General features: G+C 45.7%; 1 protein-coding gene across 2 annotated transcripts in view; it reads left to right on the forward strand.

The window, feature by feature from the left end:
- Nucleotides 1-25,793, forward strand: part of mcu (mitochondrial calcium uniporter) — a 183,732-nt gene that overhangs the window by 103,276 nt on the left and 54,663 nt on the right. The gene's annotated exons all lie outside the window — the stretch shown is intronic.

Below are 25,793 nucleotides of genomic sequence, written 5' to 3' on the forward strand. Positions count from 1 at the left end.
GTGTTCATTGTTCCTGGCTTGCTGTGTGTGTGTGTGTGTGTGTGTGTGTGTGTGTGTGTGTGTGTGTGTGTGTGTGTGTGTGTGTGTGTGTGTGTGTGTGTGTGTGTGTGTGTGATTAAATTCATTAATTAGATACTGTCAGGGGGATAGAATCATCTTGTCTATCAGGTGTGTGTGTTCCCTTTGGTCTCGTACGGATAACCTTCCAGCAGAAGTGTGTGTGTCAAGGAACAGGCCAAACAGTTTCCCACTTCTTCATATTATTACAGTAGTGCCCCCTCCTGATTCTAAAGAGGCCCTGTGTGAAACATTAGCCTAGCTTACTGAGTCCCTGTGTGTAACATTAGCCTAGCTGACTGAGGCCCTGTGTGTAACATTAGCCTAGCTGACTGAGTCCCTGTGTGTAACATTAGCCTAGCTGACTGAGTCCCTGTGTGTAACATTAGCCTAGCTTACTGAGTCCCTGTGTGTAACATTAGCCTAGCTGACTGAGGCCCTGTGTGTAACATTAGCCTAGCTGACTGAGGCCCTGTGTGTAACATTAGCCTAGCTGACTGAGTCCCTGTGTGTAACATTAGCCTAGCTGACTGAGGCCCTGTGTGTAACATTAGCCTAGCTGACTGAGGCCCTGTGTGTAACATTAGCCTAGCTGACTGAGGCCCTGTGTGTAACATTAGCCTAGCTGACTGAGTCCCTGTGTGTAACATTAGCCTAGCTGACTGAGGCCCTGTGTGTAACATTAGCCTAGCTGACTGAGGCCCTGTGTGTAACATTAGCCTAGCTGACTGAGTCCCTGTGTGTAACATTAGCCTAGCTGACTGAGGCCCTGTGTGTAACATTAGTCTAGCCTGTTATGGATAGGGGGCAGTATTTTCACGGCCGGATAAAAAACGTACCCGATTCAATCTGATTATTACTCCTGCCCAGAAACTAGAATATGCATATAATTATTAGCTTTGGATAGAAAACACTCCAAAGTTTATAAAACTGTTTGAATGGTGTCTGTGAGTATAACAGAACTCATTTGGCAGGCCAAAACCATAGAAGATTCTGTACAGGAAGTACCCTGTCTGACCATTTCTTGGCCTTCTTGATCATCTCTATCCAAAACAAGGGATCTCTGCTGTTACGTGACACTTCCTACGGCTCCCATAGGCTCTCAGAAGGCGGCAAAAAGCTGAATCGTGGCTTTGCAGGCCCTGGCTGAAAAACATTAGCGCGTTTGGATAGTGGTCGGTCAGAGTACTATGAGACTGAGGCGCGTGCACGAGGCGACCCCATGTTTTTATTCTTTCGTCTTTGAACGTAAACAACGACTCCCGGTCGGAATATTATCGCTTTTTTACGAGAAAAATAGCATAAAAATTGATTTTAAACAGCGGTTGACATGCTTCGAAGTACGGTAATGGAATATTTCTAATTTTTTTGTCACGAAACGCATCGGGCGCGTAACCCTTCGTCACCCTTGGATAGTGTCTTGAACGCACGAACAAAACGCCGCTATTTGGATATAACTATGGATTATTTTGAACCAAACCAACATTTGTTATTGAAGTAGAAGTCCTGGGAGTGCATTCTGACGAAGAACAGGAAAGGTAATCAAACTTTTCTAATAGTAAATCGGAGTTTGGTGAGGGTCAAACTTGGTGGGTGTCAAAATAGCTAGCCCGTGATGGCGAGCTATCTACTCAGAATATTGCAAAATGTGCTTTCACCGAAAAGCTATTTTAAAATCGGACATAGCGAGTGCATAAAGGAGTTCTGTATCTATAATTCTTAAAATAATGTATGTTTTTTGTGAACGTTTATCGTGAGTAATTTAGTAAATTCACCGGAAGTGTTCGGTGGGAATGCTAGTTCTGAACGTCACATGCTAATGTAAAAAGCTGGTTTTTTATATAAATATGAACTTGATTGAACAAAACATGCATGTATTGTATAACATAATGTCCTAGGCGTGTCATCTGATGAAGATCATCAAAGGTTAGTGCTAGATGTAAGAGGCTAGCTGACTGAGTCCCTGTGTGTAACATTAGCCTAGCTGACTGAGGCCCTGTGTGTAACATTAGCCTAGCTGACTGAGTCCCTGTGTGTAACATTAGCCTAGCTGACTGAGTCCCTGTGTGTAACATTAGCCTAGCTGACTGAGGCCCTGTGTGTAACATTAGCCTAGCTGACTGAGGCCCTGTGTGTAACATTAGCCTAGCTGACTGAGGCCCTGTGTGTAACATTAGCCTAGCTGACTGAGGCCCTGTGTGTAACATTAGCCTAGCTGACTGAGTCCCTGTGTGTAACATTAGCCTAGCTGACTGAGTCCCTGTGTGTAACATTAGCCTAGCTGACTGAGTCCCTGAGTCAGATCAGAGCTTCTCATTGGAGCTCATATAGAGGATACATTATGTTGAACACACACACACACACGCTTGGAAGGAATTAAAATTTAATGAGAGAAGAGGATTTTTGTTCCTTGAGTGCTCTGCTGTGGACAAGTGCATTAGCTGGTAGACTCTCTTTCCTTGTTGTGTGTGTGTGTGTGTGTGTGTGTGTGTGTGTGTGTGTGTGTGTGTGTGTGTGTGTGTGTGTGTGTGTGTGTGTGTGTGTGTGTGTGTGTGTGTGTGTGTGTGTGTGTGTGCGCGCACGCTTGGAGACTCACAGACACACATACACTGCTACCTGCCTGATATTCTGAATGAAATGGAAAAGGGAGGTTCCCTGTCTGGCTGTGTTTGTCGTGTGTGTGTGTGTGTTTGTCTTTTGTCGTGTGTATTGGAGTGGCAGAGGTCTGTGAGGAATGAGAGAGGCTTCCTCGGTTCTGTTTACATGCATCTTTCAATCTCTGAGCGCATTAGCTACTGTGTGTGTGTGTGTGTGTGTGTGTGTCCTATCTCAGTACACATTAGTTACATTCGGTCTGTGTTTGTTGTTGGGGGATGGTGAGAAACATGAGCTGATGCTACAGGAAGTAGAGTCTCTGTATTGTGACAGGATGTTGTGACTTCCTGATACTATCTGGTGTTTGACAGGATGTTGGGACTTCCTGATACTATCTGGTGTTTGACAGGATGTTGGGACTTCCTGATACTATCTGGTGTTTGACAGGATGTTGGGACTTCCTGATACTATCTGGTGTTTGACAGGATGTTGGGACTTCCTGATACTATCTGGTGTTTGACAGGATGTAGGGACTTCCTGATACTATCTGGTGTTTGACAGGATGTTGGGACTTCCTGATACTATCTGGTGTTTGACAGGATGTTGGGACTTCCTGATACTATCTGGTGTTTGACAGGATGTAGGGACTTCCTGATACTATCTGGTGTTTGACAGGATGTTGGGACTTCCTGATACTATCTGGTGTTTGACAGGATGTAGGGACTTCCTGATACTATCTGGTGTTTGACAGGATGTTGGAACTTCCTGGTATTATCTGGTGTTTGACAGGATGTTGGGATTTCCTGGTGTTTGACAGGATGTTGGGACTTCCTGGTGTTTGACAGAATTTTGGGACTTTCTGGTATTATCTGGTGTTTGACAGGATGTTGGAACTTCCTGGTATTATCTGGTGTTTGACAGGATGTTGGAACTTCCTGGTAATATCTGGTGTTTGACAGAATGTTGGGACTTCCTGATATTAGCTGGTATTTGACAGGATGTCAAACATTTTTCAAAGTTTTCTGTGAATATTGAATGTGTCTGGTAAACACATTTGGTGCTGCTGCTTTGAAAGTGTTGTCGCCACACCAGATTGAATAGCACTGGGGCAGATGCTGTCTCGCCACACGTTATCCTGTGGCTCTGAACAGGTGACAACTTATTTTCAGACAGATTTCTTCAACTCATCGTTAGTTTGTCCACTGACCACTACATTTGGACTCATTACATCATTCTTTCACGGTTTTGAGAAAAAATTGTTGCTGCATTCAAAAATGGCCGCGCTGTACCTTTGTCACGGTGTCAGACAATAAACCCTGTTCATTACTGCTTGCAGCTATATTTTGTTACATTTGACTTCTCTATGGGATTGTCTGTTTCAGGCAAACTGCAGTACCGAAAGTGCCCTCTAAGCACAGTGGAAAGCCTGCTTCCAGACCGGAACCCTGGCCCTGGTGTGTTTAGATTAGAGGCAGGGAGGACAAGGGCATGCTAGATATGAGTCAGTACTCGGAGAATGTTTGTATTGCTAGAGCTCCGTCCATCTCTTTCTTTCAGCCTTTCTCTTTCAGTTTCTCTCCCTCTCCCTCATTCTTTCTCAGTCCCTGTCTCTCTTCGTCTCTGTAGTCAGGGTGGGAGGTGCAGTAAGAGAATACGCTAGACTCATGTCATATCCGCGAGGGTGAGAGAGGAGAGAAGAACGACAGAGAGAGAGAGAGGGATGGAGAAAGAGAATGGAAAAACAGGCACGGCGTCAGAGGCATACAGGAAACCATGTTACAGTAAACTGGACCTCTCGAAAACGAGACCCTCCCCTTTTTGGTTTCTTCCTGTCTCTTTCTAGCCCTTCCTTCCATTAGCCTAACTACTCCAGCGTAAACCATTTGTATGTGTGGGTGTGCTCAACTGAGGTATTTCTTGCTATGTCAGTCCTTTTTTAAACTGCTCATATTTCTAGAAATATGTGAGCAGTGCCAGCTTTGCACGAAGACAGCCAAAGACATAAGAGACAGAAGTCGGTACCGTTCATATGCAGGCCAGACAACATTGAGGCTTACAGAGGATATTAGAAAGCAAGAGAAGGGGGTCTGAGAAATGTAGTGAAATACCTCAAACCCAGACCTGTTTATGAAGAAACACTAACAGTTTGTTGAAAAGGAAGCATTTTTTGGTCCTGTAACCAACCTCAATTTGAGGGTCTATATATCTAGTAGAGATCAGGAGAGACGGAGAATTAATACATGTTTTGTTTTTTATATAGCTCTTTTTTAGCTAAGTACCTAAAACGCTTGATGGAAGAAGAGAAATATAGAAGTGAAAAATTAATGAGCAGGCAGCGAAGAGCCAAAATGAAGTTTTGGTTTCTCCCGGGTGACAAGCTGCAGGGCTCGGGAGCGGGGCAGAATTCACAGGCACTTTGAGCTTCTTACAGTACTCTGTGGCAGGGCACCTGGCTTGTCTCTGCCTACCAGGGTTTAGAGCTAGGGAGTTAAAGTACCTACCTACCAATCTATCTATCTACAATGGTGTCAATAGAAAGTCCCAAACAGTCCAGACTCTGCTGACTGGACACGCCAAACAGTCCAGACTCTGCTGACTGGACACGCCAAACAGTCCAGACTCTGCTGACTGGACACGCCAAACAGTCCAGACTCTGCTGACTGGACACGCCAAACAGTCCAGACTCTGCTGACTGGACACGCCAAACAGTCCAGACCCAGCTGACTGGACACGCCAAACAGTCCAGACTCTGCTGACTGGACACGCCAAACAGTCCAGACTCTGCTGACTGGACACGCCAAACAGTCCAGACTCTGCTGACTGGACACGCCAAACAGTCCAGACCCAGCTGACTGGACACGCCAAACAGTCCAGACTCTGCTGACTGGACACGCCAAACAGTCCAGACTCTGCTGACTGGACACGCCAAACAGTCCAGACTCTGCTGACTGGACACGCCAAACAGTCCAGACTCTGCTGACTGGACACGCCAAACAGTCCAGACTCTGCTGACTGGACACGCCAAACAGTCCAGACTCTGCTGACTGGACACTGGACACGCCAAACAGTCCAGACTCTGCTGACTGGACACTGGACACACCAAACAGTCCAGACTCTGCTGACTGGACACTGGACACGCCAAACAGTCCAGACTCTGCTGACTGGACACTGGACACACCAAACAGTCCAGACTCTGCTGACTGGACACTGGACACGCCAAACAGTCCAGACTCTGCTGACTGGACGCTGGACACGCCAAACAGTCCAGACTCTGCTGACTGGACACTGGACACGCCAAACAGTCCAGACTCTGCTGACTGGACACTCCAAACAGTCCAGACTCTGCTGACTGGACACGCCAAACGGTCCAGACTCTGCTGACTGGACACTGGACACTGGACACGCCAAACAGGCCAGACTCTGCTGACTGGACACTCCAAGCAGGCTAGAGCAAACGCTGAAACTATTTGAAAGATTTCGAATAGGGTTTGAACACAGGTGTCTCTTTTAGAACTTGTTCTACAGTTTAACCTTGGTTTCCATTTGGTCTGATTGACACTAATCACATGTATAGTCTACTCTGCTAGCTGTGTGTCCAATCACATAACTCACAGTTTGGCTCCATTCACTGCTGCCTATCAAGGCCGAGAGGTTTGTTTCAGCTCTAGGACGCAAACTACTGTAAATCCGCTTTCCGCATGGGACTAACCCATATAAAGCTTTCCGCATGGGACTAACCCATATAAAGCTTTCCACATGGTGCTAACCCATATAAAGCTTTCCACATGGTGCTAACCCATATAAAGCTTTCCGCATGGGACTAACCCATATAAAGCTTTCCGCATGGGACTAACCCATATAAAGCTTTCCACATGGTGCTAACCCATATAAAGCTTTCCACATGGTGCTAACCCATATAAAGCTTTCCACATGGTGCTAACCCATATAAAGCTTTCCACATGGGACTAACCCATATAAAGCTTTCCACATGGGACTAACCCATATAAAGCTTTCCACATGGTGCTAACCCATATAAAGCTTTCCACATGGGACTAACCCATATAAAGCTTTCCACATGGGACTAACCCATATAAAGCTTTCCACATGGTGCTAACCCATATAAAGCTTTCCACATGGGACTAACCCATATAAAGCTTTCCACATGGTGCTAACCCATATAAAGCTTTCCACATGGGACTAACCCATATAAAGCTTTCCACATGGTGCTAACCCATATAAAGCTTTCCGCATGGGACTAACCCATATAAAGCTTTCCACATGGTGCTAACCCATAGAAAGCTTTCCACATGGTGCTAACCCATAGAAAGCTTTCCACATGGTGCTAACCCATATAAAGCTTTCCACATGGGACTAACCCATATAAAGCTTTCCACATGGGACTAACCCATATAAAGCTTTCCACATGGGACTAACCCATATAAAGCTTTCCACATGGGACTAACCTATATAAAGCTTTCCACATGGGTCTGCCTCTCTCTCTCTCTCTCTCTCTCCCTCTTGTTCAGCTGCAACCTTGGCTGGAGAATAGAAACATGTGGTGGTTATTTACTCTTAGTTGTGGTAATGGCAGGTTGCTATGGTCTCTCCTCTACCACACTGGCACAGACATTCTGAGTTACACAGACCCACGCAGACACACACACACACACACACACACACACACACACACACACACACACACACACACAGCAAGCCATTCTGAATGACACAGGGGAAAGCCAGCTAGCCTTATCCCATTCAAATAGAAGACCTGTCAGATAAATCCACTCAGCATGGATGTGTACCAAACGGCAGCCTATTCACTATGTAGTGATTTACTGTTGGTGCAGGGAACAGGCTGCCATTTGGGATCCACCCAGCATGGATGTGTACCAAACTGCAGCCTATTCATTATGTAGTGATATACTGTTGGTGCAGGGAACAGGCTGCCATTTGGGATCCACCCACCATGTAACCTTTCTGAGCTTAAATTGGCTAAAAACATTACATCTAAATGGAGTTATACGAGGTATGACCTAAAGAGGAGTGGAAGAGAAATGAGACAGGATAATTACATTTACTGGAATTCAGTATTTCTATTGTTGTAGAGAGGGTGTGGGCTGGGGGTGTGGAGAGGGTGTGGGCTGGGGGTGTGGAGAGGGTGTGGGCTGGAGGTGTGGAGAGGGTGTGGGCTGGGGGTGGAGCGAGGGTGTGGGCTGGGGGTGGAGCGAGGGTGTGGGCTGGGGGTGTGGAGAGGGCATGACCAATAATGTTGTAGAAAAATATGATATTGGAAAATATCACTGCCCTAGTGGGGGGTTGTGTGTGTGTGTGTGTGTGTGTGTGTGTGTGTGTGTGTGTGTGTGTGTGTGTGTGTGTGTGTGTGTGTGTGATAGACAGAAAAAGGATGACTGACTTGGTGAGGGATTGAGGCTGTCCCTTGGAGAGACTGAAATCAAATCACATTGAAACAGAGAGAGCAGGAGAGATGGACAGAGAGAGAGAGAGCAGGAGAGATGGACAGAGAGAGAGAGAGAGCAGGAGAGATGGACAGAGAGAGAGAGAGAGAGCAGGAGAGATGGACAGAGAGAGAGAGAGGGCAGGAGAGATGGACAGAGAGAGAGCAGGAGAGATGGACAGAGAGAGAGAGAGAGCAGGAGAGATGGACAGAGAGAGAGAGAGAGCAGGAGAGATGGACAGAGAGAGAGAGAGAGCAGGAGAGATGGACAGAGAGAGAGAGGGCAGGAGAGATGAACAGAGAGAGAGAGGGCAGGAGAGATGGACAGAGAGAGAGAGAGCAGGAGAGATGGACAGAGAGAGAGAGAGAGCAGGAGAGATGGACAGAGAGAGAGAGAGCAGGAGAGATGGACAGAGAGAGAGAGACAGGAGAGATGGACAGAGAGAGAGAGCAGGAGAGATGGACAGAGAGAGAGAGAGCAGGAGAGATGGACAGAGAGAGAGAGAGCAGGAGAGATGGACAGAGAGAGAGAGAGAGCAGGAGAGATGGACAGAGAGAGAGAGAGAGCAGGAGAGATGGACAGAGAGAGAGAGAGCAGGAGAGATGGACAGAGAGAGAGAGAGAGCAGGAGAGATGGACAGAGAGAGAGAGAGAGCAGGAGAGATGGACAGAGAGAGAGAGAGAGCAGGAGAGATGGACAGAGAGAGAGAGAGCAGGAGAGATGGACAGAGAGAGAGAGAGAGAGAGCAGGAGAGATGGACAGAGAGAGAGAGAGCAGGAGAGATGGACAGAGAGAGAGAGAGAGCAGGAGAGATGGACAGAGAGAGAGAGAGCAGGAGAGATGGACAGAGAGAGAGAGAGAGCAGGAGAGATGGACAGAGAGAGAGAGAGCAGGAGAGATGGACAGAGAGAGAGAGCAGGAGAGATGGACAGAGAGAGAGAGAGAGCAGGAGAGATGGACAGAGAGAGAGAGAGAGAGAGCAGGAGAGATGGACAGAGAGAGAGAGAGAGAGAGCAGGAGAGATGGACAGAGAGAGAGAGAGAGCAGGAGAGATGGACAGAGAGAGAGAGAGAGCAGGAGAGATGGACAGAGAGAGAGAGAGAGCAGGAGAGATGGACAGAGAGAGAGCAGGAGAGATGGACAGAGAGAGAGAGCAGGAGAGATGGACAGAGAGAGAGAGGGCAGGAGAGATGGACAGAGAGAGAGAGGGCAGGAGAGATGAACAGAGAGAGAGAGAGGGCAGGAGAGATGGACAGAGAGAGAGAGAGCAGGAGAGATGGACAGAGAGAGAGAGCAGGAGAGATGGACAGAGAGAGAGAGCAGGAGAGATGAACAGAGAGAGAGAGGGCAGGAGAGATGGACAGAGAGAGAGAGGGCAGGAGAGATGGACAGAGAGAGAGAGAGCAGGAGAGATGGACAGAGAGAGAGAGCAGGAGAGATGGACAGAGAGAGAGTGCAGGAGAGATGGACAGAGACACACAGAGAGAGAGACACACACAGAGAGAGAGACAGCATGACCAACGATGAGATTCTGAATGAGGGAATCTGAACACACAGAGATTAACAGAGATTGTTCCAGAGGGGAATCTGAACACACAGAGATTAACAGAGATTGTTCCAGAGGGGAATCTGAACACACAGAGATTAACAGAGATTGTTCCAGAGGGGAATCTGAACACACAGAGATTAACAGAGGGGAATCTGAACACACAGAGATTAACAGAGGGGAATCTGAACACACAGAGATTAACAGAGGGGAATCTGAACACACAGAGATTAACAGAGGGGAATCTGAACACACAGAGATTAACAGAGGGGAATCTGAACACGCAGAGAAACGAGAAACAAGGGAAAGGAGGATAGAATGGAGGGATGCTTTAGGGACAATGATTAGAGGAGAGGTGCTCAGATCTGAGGTCAGGATATTACCTAGTGAAGATGGGAAGACATGATGCGCTGAAGGAGGAGAGGAGGGGAAGGAATCCTCCAGGTCATAATGAAGGTACACAGGAAGGAACCCTCCAGGAGGTCATAATGAAGGTACACAGGAAGGAATCCTCCAGGAGGTCATAATGAAGGTACACAGGAAGGAACCCTCCAGGAGGTCATAATGAAGGTACACAGGAAGGAACCCTCCAGGAGGTCATAATGAAGGTACACAGGAAGGAACCCTCCAGGAGGTCATAATGAAGGTACACCGGAAGGAATCCTCCAGGAGGTCATAATGAAGGTACACAGGAAGGAACCCTCCAGGAGGTCATAATGAAGGTACACAGGAAGGAACCCTCCAGGAGGTCATAATGAAGGTACACAGGAAGGAACCCTCCAGGAGGTCATAATGAAGGTACACAGGAAGGAATCCTCCAGGAGGTCATAATGAAGGTACACAGGAAGGAACCCTCCAGGAGGCCATAATGAAGGTACACAGGAAGGAATCCTCCAGGTCATAATGAAGGTACACAGGAAGGAACCCTCCAGGAGGTCATAATGAAGGTACACAGGAAGGAATCCTCCAGGAGGTCATAATGAAGGTACACAGGAAGGAACCCTCCAGGAGGTCATAATGAAGGTACACAGGAAGGAACCCTCCAGGAGGTCATAATGAAGGTACACAGGAAGGAATCCTCCAGGAGGTCATAATGAAGGTACACAGGAAGGAACCCTCCAGGAGGTCATAATGAAGGTACACAGGAAGGAACCCTCCAGGAGGTCATAATGAAGGTACACAGGAAGGAACCCTCCAGGAGGTCATAATGAAGGTACACAGGAAGGAACCCTCCAGGAGGTCATAATGAAGGTACACAGGAAGGAATCCTCCAGGAGGTCATAATGAAGGTACACAGGATGGAACCCTCCAGGAGGTCATAATGAAGGTACACAGGAAGGAACCCTCCAGGAGGTCATAATGAAGGTACACAGGAAGGAACCCTCCAGGAGGTCATAATGAAGGTACACAGGAAGGAACCCTCCAGGAGGTCATAATGAAGGTACACAGGAAGGAACCCTCCAGGAGGTCATAATGAAGGTACACAGGAAGGAACCCTCCAGGAGGTCATAATGAAGGTACACAGGAAGGAACCCTCCAGGAGGTCATAATGAAGGTACACCGGAAGGAATCCTCCAGGAGGTCATAATGAAGGTACACAGGAAGGAATCCTCCAGGAGGTCATAATGAAGGTACACAGGAAGGAACCCTCCAGGAGGTCATAATGAAGGTACACAGGAAGGAATCCTCCAGGAGGTCATAATGAAGGTACACAGGAAGGAACCCTCCAGGAGGTCATAATGAAGGTACACAGGAAGGAATCCTCCAGGAGGTCATAATGAAGGTACACAGGAAGGAATCCTCCAGGAGGTCATAATGAAGGTACACAGGAAGGAACCCTCCAGGAGGTCATAATGAAGGTATGGGACGTGGAGGAGTATTATGTTGATTCAATTAAAACATACACTACCGTTCAAAAGTTTGGGGTCACTTAGAAATGTCCTTGTTTTTGAAAGAAAAGCAACATTTTTGTCCATTAAAATCAAATCAAATTGATCAGAAATACAGTGTAGATATTGTTAATGTTGTAAATGACTATTGTAGCTGGAAACGGCAGATTTTTTTATGGAATATCTACATAGGCGTACAGAGGCCCATTATCAGCAACCATCACTCCTGTGTTCCAATGGCACGTTGTGTTAGCTAATCCAAGTTAATCATTTTAAAAGGCTAATTGATCATTAGAAAACCCTTTTGCAATTATGTTAGCACAGCTGAAAACTGTAGTTCTGATTAAAGAAGCAATAAAACTGGCCTTCTTTAGACTAGTTGAGTATCTGGAGCATCAGCATTTGTGGGTTCGATTACAGGCTCAAAATGGCCAGAAACAAAGACCTTTCTTCTGAAACTCGTCAGTCTATTCTTGTTCTGAGAAATGAAGGCTATTCCATGCGAGAAATTGCCAAGAAACTGAAGATCTTGTACAACGCTGTGTACTACTCCCTTCACAAAACAGCACAAACTGGCGCTAACCAGAATAGAAAGAGGAGTGGGAGGATCCGGTGCACAACTGAGCAAGAGGACAAGTACATTAGTGTTTAGGTTAAGAAACAGATGCCATACAAGTCCTCAACTGACAGCTTCATTAAATAGTACCTGCAAAACACCAGTCTCAACGTCAACAGTGAAGAGGCGACTCCGGGATGCTGGCCTTTTGAGTGACCCCAAACTTTTGAAAAGTAGTGTACTTTCCAGAGATCTAAGAGAGGTGTGTGTGTGTGTGTGTGTGTGTGTGTGTGTGATCTGCTCAGTAATGAACATTGGCACCAGCAGGAGAGCCATCTGTTTAGTATACACAATCACACTGTATCCTACTGTGTAGCCTGACTCACTGACCACACACACACAATCACACTGTATCCTACTGTGTAGCCTGACTCACTGACCGCACACACACAATCACACTGTATCCTACTGTGTAGCCTGACTCACTGACCACACACACACAATCACACTGTATCCTACTGTGTAGCCTGACTCACTGACCACACACACACAATCACACTGTATCCTACTGTGTAGCCTGACTCACTGACCACACACACACAATCACACTGTATCCTACTGTGTAGCCTGACTCACTGACCACACACACACAATCACACTGTATCCTACTGTGTAGCCTGACTCACTGACCACACACACACACAATCACACGGTATACTACTGTGTAGCCTGACTCACTGACCACACACACACAATCACACTGTATCCTACTGTGTAGCCTGACTCACTGACCACACACACACATTGCTTAACTACTTTATTATTAGCTGACCCTGCTGAACATTTGAACATCTTGGCCATGTTCTGTTATAATCTCCACCCCACACAGCCAGAAGAGGACTGGCCCCCCCTCAGAGCCTGGTTCCTCTCTAGGTTTCTTCCTAGGTTCCTGCCTTTCTAGGGAGTTTTTCCTAGCCACCGTGCTTCTACACCTGCATTGTTTGCTATTTGGGGTTTGAGGCTGGGTTTCTGTACAGTACTTTGAGATATCAGCTGATGTAAGAAGGGCTTTATAAATACATTTGATTTGATTTACTTGCTGCTTAAGGTAGTCCATCATATATGATGTTTTCCTCTTCTGCTTGTGGGTTCATTGATGACTGTATAATCTGTTGCGGGATGCGAACCATCTGCCACAGACAGAGCACACAAAGGCCCCGTCCCGTTTGGCCGGTGCAGGCTTCACAAGGCTACTTTCTGTCCTTTTCCCCCCCCTTTTCCCCCTCAGCCAACCTCACTCTTTTAATGGTAGAGGCCGCGCCAGGTTGGAACGGTCGGGCTTCAACAGTCTTGAGGGAGACAAGGTTTATCCCACACTTCTACAGTGAAGTCTTCAGTTGGTTCTTTAGCCGCTTTTTCTGCCCACCTGCAGAGCCACGGCCCAGGTGAAGGCCTGGCATCCGGACGGCATGGCCGAGGCCATCTAAGCAGGTGCTGTGTGATGGACGCTTCAATGCGGGTGGTTCTCTGCAGGATCTCTGAGTGTGGAACACGGACCAGGTCACTTTCAAAACGCATGGAATGTAGACTGTCCATGTAAAGGACTCCAGTTTAACTGTCGACTAGGCAGTCTGTGAAGTCCATAAAAGAGGGTGGATACACAGACTGCCTAGTAGACTGCGGATTTAGGTGTTGATGTTGCTAAAAATTATATTCCTTAGCCGTCCAAAGGAGGAGGAGGCCTGTTTGATCAGATTCTCGATATCCTGGTCAATGACGCTTCCAAAATATTTGAAGTGGGGAACAATAGCCAGTGAGGCCACTGAGATGGAGAATGTGGGTATTTCAGGTAGCCTGTCTTTTATCTATATAGGATCAGCCTGTCTTTTCTCTCTATATGATCAGCCTGTCTTTTCTCTCTATAGGATCAGCCTGTCTTTTCTCTCTATAGGATCAGCCTGGCTTTTCTCTATATGTGTATTTTTATTTATTTATTTATTTAACCTTTATTTAACCAGGAAAGGCTCATTGAGATTTAAAATCTCTTTTTCAAGAGCGTCCTGGCCAAGATAGGCAGCGCCAAGTCATTACAAAAGTTAGACAAACAACATGAAAAACTACAAGTAATCTAGTAAAAACCATAGAATTTACAAAGAATATAACAAAATCAAAAACAGCAAATTAAAAACATTGACAGGTCAGGGAATCAGTCTCAAGATCATTCATCAGTGATTTAAAAATACCAATCGGGACAAGTTCTTCCAGTTTCAAAGTATTTTGTAAGGCATTCCAAGACGATGGACCAGAGTACATAAAAGCCCTTTTACCAAATTCAGTTCGGACATTTGGAACAGTTAGCAAGATAAAGTCCCTTGAACGAAGAGAGTACCCACCATATTTCTGAACAATAAAAATGCCCAAATAAAAAGGTAGTAAACCCAAAATGGCTTTGTAAATAAAAGTATACCAGTGACTGAGCCTACGAGTGACTAGAGAAGGCCAGCCAACCCTGGTATATAAAGTGCAGTGGTGCGTAAGGGTTTTGCAATTTAAAATAAATCTCAAAGTGCCATGGTAAAGGGTGTCAATTGATCTCAAACACTGAGCGGAAGCATTCATATATAAAATATCCCCATAGTCTAGTAAAGGCATAAATGTAGCTGATACTAGCCTCTTTCTTGCTTCAAAAGAAAAACAAGCCTTATTCCTAAAATAAAATCCTAATTTCAGCTTCAATTTTTTTGTAAATTGTTGAATATGCATTTTAAAAGAGAGGCCATCATCAATCAAAATTCCAAGATATTTATATGAGGTTACAACCTCAATCTCCTTGCCCTGACAGGTAGTAATAGGTGAAAGGTTCAGAGGTCTATTTCTTGCTTTAGAAAACACCAGTAGTTTAGTTTTGTCAGTATTGAGGATAAGCTTCAAATGAGACAAGGTATGTTGAACAGTATTAAAAGCAGTTTGCAAGTTCTGGAAAGCTTTTATAAGAGATGAAGCACAACAGTAAATAACAGTATCATCAGCATAAAAATGAAGTTGTGCATTTTGGACATTTTTGTCTAAATTATTTATATAAATAGTGAATAAGAGAGGACCAAGTACAGAGCCTTGGGGCACACCATTCAAGACAGACAATTTAACAGACCTAAGCCCATCAAATTGAGTGCACTGAGTTCTATCAGACAGATAGTTAACAAACCATGCAACTGCATGCTCTGAAAGACCTACACTCGACAATCTCTGCCTTAGTATAGCATGATCAACTGTATCAAAAGCCTTAGAGAGATCAATAAAAAGTGAGACACAATGCTGTTTTTTGTCAAGAGCTTCAGTGATATCATTTAAAACCTTCATGGCTGCTGTAATTGTGCTATGCTTCTTCCTGAAACCCGATTGGTACATTGATAAAATAGAGTTAGTATATAAAAACTATTTTAGCTGGTCACTCACAAGGGTTTCAAGTATTTTCACCAGGGGTGGCAGCTTTGAGATTGGCCTATAATTATTTAAAAGAGTTGGTTCTCCCCCTTTTAAAAGTGGCAGGACAAATGCTGATTTCCAGATCTTTGGAATTTAATTACATTCCAGGGTTAGATTAAACAGATATGCAAGTGGTTCAGCTATGAAATCAGCTGCCAGATTTAAAAAGCAGGGATCCAAAAGATCAGGACCTGCAGGCTTTCTCTGATCTAAGGATTTCAGGGCCTTATGTACCACCTGCACTGAGAATGGCAAAAAGCTAAAAGTTTGACCAGCTCTCACTGGTTCATCAACACAAGGTTGTACAGAGACAGAGGACACTGAATCAAACAGTCTACCAGATGATACAAAGTGCTCATTGAAACAATTCAGCATTTCAGTTTTGTCATATATAGCAACAGAGTCCTTCAATACACATGACGGTAATTCATTAACATTACTGTTACCAGACATAGACTTAATAGCCTTCCAAAACTTTCTAGGGTCATTCAGGTTATCAGTGGTAACAGACATAAAATATTCAGACTTGGCCTTCCTGAGAAGAGAAGAACACTTGTTTTGTAACTGCCTAAAAACAAGCCAATCAGCATCAGAACACGATTTCCTTGCTTTAGCCCAGGCTAGATTACGGTCGTGAACAATGCAAGAAAGCTCAGACGAAAACCATGGATTATCCCTCCCTTTAACCCTGAACCTGCGGAATGGAGCATGTCTGTTTACTATTTGGAGAAAACCATCATGAAAGAATTTCCAGGCAGTTTCCACATCAGGGATAAGCTCAATCTTGCTCCAGTCAAAATAAAACAAATCATGAAAGAATGAAACACTTCAGATTTCTCTTACGAATAAAACGCGGGTTAGACTTAGAAATCTTAGTATTTCTAATAGCAACAACAGCACAATGGTCACTTAAATCATTACAAAAAACACCAACCGCAGAATATTTATGTGGAACATTTGTCAATATCAGGGTAGATTTATCTGGGCATTTTAGATTAGGGCGAGTGGGTGAGTTAATCAACTGGGTAAGATTCATAGAATTACAAAACATTTTTAAATCATCAGACACCGGCATTAACCAACACCAGTTGAGATCACCAATCAAAATCATTTCACTGTAAAGAAGTTTAGACATGAGGTGCGTCAAATAAGAAAATGCATCACCGAGAGCAGAGGGGGGTCTATAACAGCCAATCACAGTTATAGAAAGACCCTTAGAAACCTCAATATTCAAAGCAAGAAATTCCAACTGTTTACAAATAGTTTCAGACTTTGCCACACTTACAGGGAATTTCGTTTTTACATATATAGCCACACCCCCACCTTTCTTAACCCGATCAGTGCGATAAACATTGTAACCAGTTATACAAATATCCATATCAAGAACAGACTTGCTGAGCCAGGTTTCAGAAAACACAATTATATCAGCATCAGTTGATTTAGCCCAAATCCTAACCCCATCCATTTTTGACAACAGGCTGCGTACATTTAAATGAAAAATACCAAGACCAGATCTTGATTTAAAATCAGAGGGGGTTTGGAGACATTGCATATCAGGGCCAGGGTTAGGCTGCACGTTACCTGATATCAACAATAGAAGAATAACTAGGCACCTCTGTTTAATAACTTTGCACGGCTTCTCTTTTTTAAGAGACCTACTGCAAGCGAAGTCTACAAGTGAGTTTCCAGACAATACAAAACAGTCATTTAAAACCATTAGACTTTGGTAGTGACACAAATTCGTAATGTTCACATAATGCCACAAATACATCGGCACTTGGACGAGTGGAACGAGTGAAAAGGAGCGAGTTCCTGCAAACAAAATGTCCAGTGGACGGGAGAGCACATTGTCAGATGTACTCACCCAGCGACAATGTTCGTTTTCTCCAGATCTCGTTAAAGTCAGTGCACAAAGCAATACCACGAAAATGGTCATTTTCTCTGACAAATGTAAATAATAAAGCCCAATGAAGGCAAGGGGAGAGAGGGACAGCGTATATGTAAATCTGAATGTGAGTATTTGCACGTGTGAGTAGATTGGGTGTTGAGGTCGATTGAGAGAGCGGGTTGGGGATTGTAGAGCTGCCACTGACAGCCAGACGAAGAGCAAAAAGGAGCGGCTTGGACGAGACACTCCATGGATGAAGAAGGAACTCAGGCCAGCCAGAGATAGGGTTACTTTGGTAAACTTCAGTGCCGAGTTGAAGTGCCAAGTTGAGGAAGACCCGTGATCTTTACAGCAGAAAAAATAAAAGAATTTGCACTACACAACAAGGAAGTTACTCAGCCAAAAAAAAAAAAAAGGTTATTAGTAGGTTAAAATGTACTAGTCACAGACAAACGACTTGACATGCTACCATCTTGGGAAATTTTTTGCGTACATTGACTTCAGGCCAGAAGATGTGTATATATATATAGGATCAGCCTGGCTTTTCCTCTCTCTGTGGGATCAGCCTGGCTTTTCGCTCTCTATAGGATCAGCCTTGCTTTTCGCTCTCTATAGGATCAGCCTGGCTTTTCGCTCTCTCTGTAGGATCAGCCTGGCTTTTCTCTCTCTCTGTAGGATCAGCCTGGCTGTTCCCTCTCTTTGTAGGATCAGCCTGGCTTTTCCCTCTCTTTGTAGGATCAGCCTGGCTTTTCCTCTCTCTGTAGGATCAGCCTGGCTTTTCCTCTCTCTGTAGGATCAGCCTGGCTTTTCCTCTCTCTGTAGGATCAGCCTGGCTTTTCCTCTCTCTGTAGGATCAGCCTGGCTTTTCCTCTCTCTGTAGGATCAGCCTGGCTTTTCCCTCTCTCTATAGGATCAGCCTGGCTTTTCCTCTCTCTGTAGGATCAGCCTGTGTTTTCTCTCTATAGGATCAGCCTGGCTTTTCCCTCTCTTTGTAGGATCAGCCTGGCTTTTCCCTCTCTTTGTAGGATCAGCCTGGCTTTTCCCTCTCTTTGTAGGATCAGCCTGGCTTTTCCTCTCTCTGTAGGATCAGCCTGTGTTTTCTCTCTGTAGGATCAGCCTGGCTTTTCCCTCTCACTATAGGATCAGCCTGGCTTTTCCTCTCTCTGTAGGATCAGCCTGGCTTTTCTCTCTCTCTGTAGGATCAGCCTGAGGAGGTTAGATGACAGAAGGGTGTGTGTCATCCTGTTTTTCAGTAGGTGGATGTATGCTGTGTATGTGACTTGTAGCAGAGTGTGTGTCTCTGAGTGGCTATCTGGTCAATATGTTTGTAACAGTGTGTTACGTCATCATATTATACCTGTATTTTAATGTTTAAAGACTCTTGGAAGATTATTCCAAATTAGCATTTAAAGAGATCTTAGTAAAATCATTGAGGTTTCTTTTTACCGTTATTTTACCAGGTAAGTTGACTGACAACACATTCTCATTTACAGCCACGACCTGGGGAACAGTTACAGGGGAGAGGAGAAGGGGGGATGAATGAGCCATTTGGAAGCTGGTGAGGATTAGGTGACTTTGATGGTATGAGGGCCAGATTGGGAATTTAGCCAGAACACCGGGGTTAACACCCCTACTCTTACAATAAGTGCCATGGGATCTTTCAGTGACCGCAGCGATTCAGGATACCCATTCAGGACACCTCTCCTTAACTGTCATGCTATTGGACAACCGCTCCTTAACTGTCATGCTATTGGACAACCGCTCCTTAACTGTCATGCTATTGGACAACCGCTCCTTAACTGTCATGCTATTGGACAACCGCTCCTTAACTGTCATGCTATTGGACAACCGCTCCTTAACTTCTATGGGCACCTGCGGGACACAGCCAGTGAAATATCAGGGCGGCAAATTCAAAAACAACAAAATGTCATAATTCAACTTTCTCAAACATACAACTATTTTACCCCATTTTAAAGATACACTTCTCCTTAATGTAACCACATTGTCCGATTTCAAAAAGGCTTTACAGCGAAAGCAAAACATTAGATTATGTTAGGAGAGTACATAGACAAAAATAATCACACAGCCATTTTTCAAGCAAGGACATGTGTCAATAAAACCCAAAACACAGCTAAATGAAGCACTAACCTTTGACGATCTTCATCAGGTGACACTCCTAGGACATTATGTTACACAATACATGTATGTTTTGTTCGATAAAGTTCATATTTCTATCCAAAAACAGCATTTTACATTGGCGCGTGATGTTCAGAAAATGTATTCCCACCAAAACGTCCGGTGAATGTGCACATCAATTTACAAAAATACTCATCATAAATGTTGACAAAATATATAACAATTATTTAAGGAATTATAGATTTCAGATTTTAAAATAGCTTTATGGAGAAAGCATATTTTTCAATATTCTGAGTACATAGCTCAGCCATCATGGTGAGCTATTCAGACACCCGCCAAGTTCGGGGCAACCTAAACTCAGAATTAGTATTAGAAATATTCTCTTACCTTTGCTGATCTTTGTCAGAATGCACTCCCAGGACTGCTACTTCCACAAGAAATGTTGTTTTTGTTCGAAATAATCCATATTTATGTACAAATACCTCAGTTCGTGCGTACAGATCACTTATCCAAAGGCATAACGCGCGAGCGCGGAACCAGAGACGAAAAGTCAAAATGTTCCATTACCGTACTTAGAAGCATGTCAAACGCTGTTTAAAATCAATCTTTATGGTATTTTTAACGTAAAATTGCGATAATATTCCAACCGGACAATAGCATATTCATTCAAGAAGAAAAAGAAGGAACGGCGTGCTCGCATATCCAATCCCTTTGTTGCCAGGCAGACCACTCAGTAACTGAGCTCCTATTATCTGCCCAGTGACAGGAGAAGGCTCAATCCACTTTCTGAAGGCTTTAGACAGCCAATGGAAGCCTTAGGAAGTGCAACATCACCCCACAGACACTGTAGCTTCGATAGAGAATCAAAAGAAGAACTACAATTCTCAGACTTTCCACTTCCTGCTTGGATTTTTCTCAGGTTTTTGCCTGCCATATGAGTTATGTTATACTCACAGACACCATTTAAACAGTTTTAGAAACTTCAGAATGTTTTCTATCCAAATCTACTAATAATATGCATATTCTAGTTTCTGGGCCAGAGTAGTAACCTGTTTAAATTGCGTACGTTTTTCATCCGGCCGCGAAAATACTGCCCCCTAGCCCAGACAGGTTAACTGTCATGCTATTGGACATACTATCTACCCATAAAACTGGAGGATAGAAGTTATGAGAAAATGACATACAGGGCATTTTGAAAGTATTCAGACACCTTGACTTTTTCCACATTTTGTTACATTACAGCCTTATTCTAAAATTGATTTTAAAAAACAAACATCCTCATCAATCTACACACAATACTCCATAATGACAAAGCGAAAACAGGTTTTTAGAAATGCTTGCTAATTTATTAAAAATAAAAAACAAAGTAGTCAGACCCTTTGCTATGAGATTCATAATTGAGCTCAGGTGCATCCTGTTTCCATTGATCATACTTGAGATGTTTCTACAACTTTATCAGGGTCCACCTGTGGTAAATTACATGTAATTGCACACCTGTCTATATAAGGTCCCACAGGTGACAGTGCATGTCAGAGCAAAACCAAGCCATGAGGAATTGTCCGTAGAGCTCTGAGACAGGATTATGTCGAGCCAAAATATTTCTGCAGCATTGAAGGTCCCCATCATTGTTAAATGGAAGAAGTTTGGAACCACCAAGACTCTTCCTAGAGCTGTCTGCCCGTCCAAACTGAGCAATCGGGGGAGAAGGGTTTTGGTCAGGGAGGTGATGGTCACTCTGACAGAGCTCCAGAGTTCCACTGTGGAGATGGGAGAACCTTCCAGAAGGACAACCATCTCTGCAGCACTCCACCAATCAGGCCTTTATGTTAGATTGGCCAGACGGAAGCCACTCCTCAGTAAAAGGCACATGACAGCCCACTTTGAGTTTGACAAAAGGCACCTTTAGACTCTCAGACCATAAGAAACAAGATTCTCTGGTCTGATGAAACCAAGATTGAACTCTTTGACCTGAATGCCAAGCATCACGTCTGGAGGAAACCTAGCACCATCCCTACAGTGAAGCATGGTGGTGGCAGCAGCATCATGCTGTGGGGATGTTTTTCAGCGGCAGGAACTGGGAGACTAGTCGGGATTGAGGGAAAGATGAACGGAGCAAAGTACAGAGATCCTTGATGAAAACCTGCTCTAGGGCGCTCAGGACCTCAAACTGGGGCGAAGGTTCACATCCAAGACAATGCAGGAGTGGCTTCGGGACAATTGTCTGAATGTCCTTGAGTGGCCCGGCCAGAGCCCAGACTTGAACCCTATCAAACATCTCTGTAGAGACCTGAAATAGCTGTGCAGCGACGCTCCCCATCCAACCTGACAGAGCTTCAGAGGATCTGCAGAGAAGAATGGGAGAAACTCCCCAAATACAGGTGTGCCAAGCTTGTAGCGTAATACCCAATAATATTTGGTGCTGTAATCACTGCCAAAGGTTCTAAAACAAACTACTGAAAAAAGGGTCTGAATAGTTGTATAAATGTGATATATCTTTTTTTTGTTCTAATTTTATTATTACAAAGTTGCAAAAAAATTATGTTGTCATTATGGGGTATTGTGTGTAAATTAATGAAAACTATTCAATCCATTTTAGAATAAGGCTGTGATTTAACAAAAATGTGGAAAAAGTCAAGGGTTCTGAATACTTTCCGGATGCACTGCGTGTGTGAAATGAGTTTTGATTTAGAATGGACCATGATCATGCACCTGTCTCGGAGCAGGGGGGAAAATACATGTCATCTATGCACAAATGGAGGACTCTTTTCCTGTGGTTCATTTTCATGCCAGCCAGGTAGGCCATGCTGTTATGAAAGTTGAGAAATAAATATAGTTGGCCTAACATATAAAAAGCTGATGGGATCCTCCTCTTTTTAATAGAGGCCATCAAAACTCTGTTTTTTTCCCGCAATTGCACAGCCTATAGAAATGTTGCGCCACATGAGCTTATGGGCTCTCATGAAGTGTTTCATAAAATTTTCAATTACATTTGCATTGATGTCAGCGGGATTATAGGGACAATAGAGTGCTGAGTACCAGGCAGTTAGTACGTTTGGTAGGCTGCTAATGACCATCAGCAGCATCAGAGCTTGGAGAAGCCTAGTTACCGGGACTAAACAGTCACGTGGAAGTTGACTGTGGTCATGACTCGTGACCTCCGGTGTGGCGGTAAAACGTTCATCCTAACAGCCCTAGTAATGCTTTCACTGTAATACAGTCACTGTAACAGTCGTACACTCAAACCTCTGTCTCTGTCCTACCATGCTCCTGTCTCTGTCCTGCCTTGGCCCATGCTCCTGTCTCTGTCCTGCCGTTGCCCATGCTCCTGTCTCTGTCTCTGCCCTGGCCATGCTCCTGTCTCTGTCCTGCCCTGGCCATGCTCCTGTCTCTGTCCTGCCTTGGCCCATGCTCCTGTCTCTGTCCTGCCTTGGCCCATGCTCCTGTCTCTGTCCTGCCTTGGCCCATGCTCCTGTCTCTGTCCTGCCTTGGCCCATGCTCCTGTCTCTGTCCTGCCTTGGCCCATGCTCCTGTCTCTGTCCTGCCTTGGCCCATGCTCCTGTCTCTGTCCTGCCGTGGCCCATGCTCCTGTCTCTGTCTCTGTCCTGCCCTGGCCATGCTCCTGTCTCTGTCCTGCCTTGGCCCATGCTCCTGTCTCTGTCCTGCCTTGGCCCATGCTCCTGTCTCTGTCCTGCCTTGGCCCATGCTCCTGTCTCTGTCCTGCCGTGGCCCATGCTCCTGTCTCTGTCCTGCCGTGGCCCATGCTCCTGTCTCTGTCCTGCCGTGGCCCATGCTCCTGTCTCTGTCCTGCCGTGGCCCATGCTCCTGTCTCTGTCCTGCCGTGGCCCATGCTCCTGTCTCTGTCCTGCCTTGGCCCATGCTCCTGTCTCTGTCCTGCCTTGGCCCATGCTCCTGTCTCAGTCTCTGTCCAGCCATTGCCCATGCTCCTGTCTCGGTCTCTGTCCAGCCATTGCCCATGCTCCTGTCTCTGTCCTGCCTTGGCCCATGCTCCTGTCTCTTTCCTGCCTTGGCCCATGCTCCTGTCTCTGTCCTGCCTTGGCCCATGCTCCTGTCTCTGTCCTGCCTTGGCCCATGCTCCTGTCTCGGTCTCTGTCCAGCCATTGCCCATGCTCCTGTCTCGGTCTCTGTCCAGCCATTGCCCATGCTCCTGTCTCGGTCTCTGTCCAGCCATTTCCCATGCTCCTGTCTCTGTCTCTGTCCTGCCTTGGTCTGTGCCTCTCTCTGTCTCTGTCCTGCCTTGGTCTGTGCCTCTCTCTGTCTCTGTCTCTGTCCTGCCATGGCCTGTGCCTCTCTCTGTCTCTGTCTCTGTCCTGCCTTGGTCTGTGCCTCTCTCTGTCTCTGTCTCTGTCCTGCCATGGCCTGTGCCTCTCTCTGTCTCTGTCCTGCCATGGCCTGTGCCTCTCTCTGTCTCTGTCCTGCCTTGGCCTGTGCCTCTCTCTGTCTCTGTCCTGCCATGGCCTGTGCCTCTCTCTGTCTCTGTCCTGCCTTGGTCTGTGCCTCTCTCTGTCTCTGTCCTGCCTTGGTCTGTGCCTCTCTCTGTCTCTGTCCTGCCTTGGTCTGTGCCTCTCTCTGTCTCTGTCCTGCCTTGGTCTGTGCCTCTCTCTGTCTCTGTCCTGCCTTGGTCTGTGCCTCTCTCTGTCTCTGTCCTGCCATGGCCTGTGCCTCTCTCTGTCTCTGTCTCTGTCCTGCCATGGCCTGTGCCTCTCTCTGTCTCTGTCCTGCCTTGGCCCGTGCCTCTCTCTGTCTCTGTCCTGCCTTGGCCCGTGCCTCTCTCTGTCTCTGTCCTGCCATGGCCTGTGCCTCTCTCTGTCTCTGTCTCTGTCCTGCCATGGCCTGTGCCTCTCTCTGTCTCTGTCTCTGTCCTGCCATGGCCTGTGCCTCTCTCTGTCTCTGTCCTGCCATGGCCTGTGCCTCTCCCTCCATTGCGGTGGGTTTGGGGAGGAAATGTGTCAAACTGTCAGAAGAGAGGAGGAGAGGAGCATTCTATTTCTAAACTTTGTGTGTGTGTGTGTGTGTGTGTGTGTGTAAGCACTGGTTATCATTGGCACATTTACATGATGACAGATATTACCATGGATCTAATCAATGTCCTGCTTCATGCATGGTGGGAGATTGTGGGAGGGGGAGATATGAGGAGTGAACATTCTAGATTGGTCCTCTAGTCTACCACACCGATGAACATCGGCTTGTTCAGAAACTGCTAGGTGTGTGTGTGTGGAATGTGATGTGTGTGAATGCAAAGTGTTGGGCGTTTTCTGAAGTGGAGTAGCTAGTATAATTAGCAGCTTGTACACACACACACACACACACACACACACACACACACACAGTGTGTTGAAATGCAGAAGAAGTTTCAGCGCAGTGCAGAGGAGAGGTGAGATTGGAACACATCAAACAGGGAAACACATCAAGATTCAGAGAGAATGTGGGAGGGAGGGTGAATGACAGTGAGAGAGGGGTAACCCCTTTTTCTAGTCTAGGGATTCCTTTACTGCAGTGATCAGCAGTTTACCCCATCCCCCCTCCCTCTTACACACTCTTCTTCTCTGCCTCTCTTCTCTCTCTATACCCCTCCTCCACTACACAAACACACACATTCCTCTGACAAGCATGTACCCACACACACACACACTCCTACGCACGTTTTCTTCTACAGGACAAATCAGTCTGCTGCAGAGTAGCTCATGGACGAACACACACCACACACGCCACACACCATCTCTGATGTATCACGCTGTCATACTTCAGCTTCCATTCATCACCATCCCTCCTTGCAGCTATTCATTCTTCCTCTGATCCTTTCATCCTCTACATCTCGGTTTCCTCTCTCTCTCTATCCCCCCCTCTCTCCGTTTCCTCTTTCTCTCCCCTCTCTCTCTCCCTCTTTCCCTCTCTCTCTCTCTCTCTCTATCGTCGCTCTTCTCTCTCTCCTCTTTCCCTCTCTCTCTCTCTATCCTCGCTCTTCTCTCTCTCTCTCTCTCTCTCTCTCTCTCTCCTTCTTTCCCTTTCTCTCCCCTCTCTCCCTCTCTCTCCTTCTCGCTCTCATTCTCTCTCTGGTGGTATGACATTGATTCCAAGGTTGGGGTGCTATTGACAGGGTTGCTGTTGAATATTTCAGATGGTGTTTCAGTGACTCTGTGTTCTGCTAGGGGAGAGAGGGGAT

The sequence above is a fragment of the Salmo salar genome, chromosome ssa19, assembly GCF_905237065.1.
Source record: "Salmo salar chromosome ssa19, Ssal_v3.1, whole genome shotgun sequence".
Classification (NCBI taxonomy): Eukaryota; Metazoa; Chordata; class Actinopteri; order Salmoniformes; family Salmonidae; genus Salmo; species Salmo salar.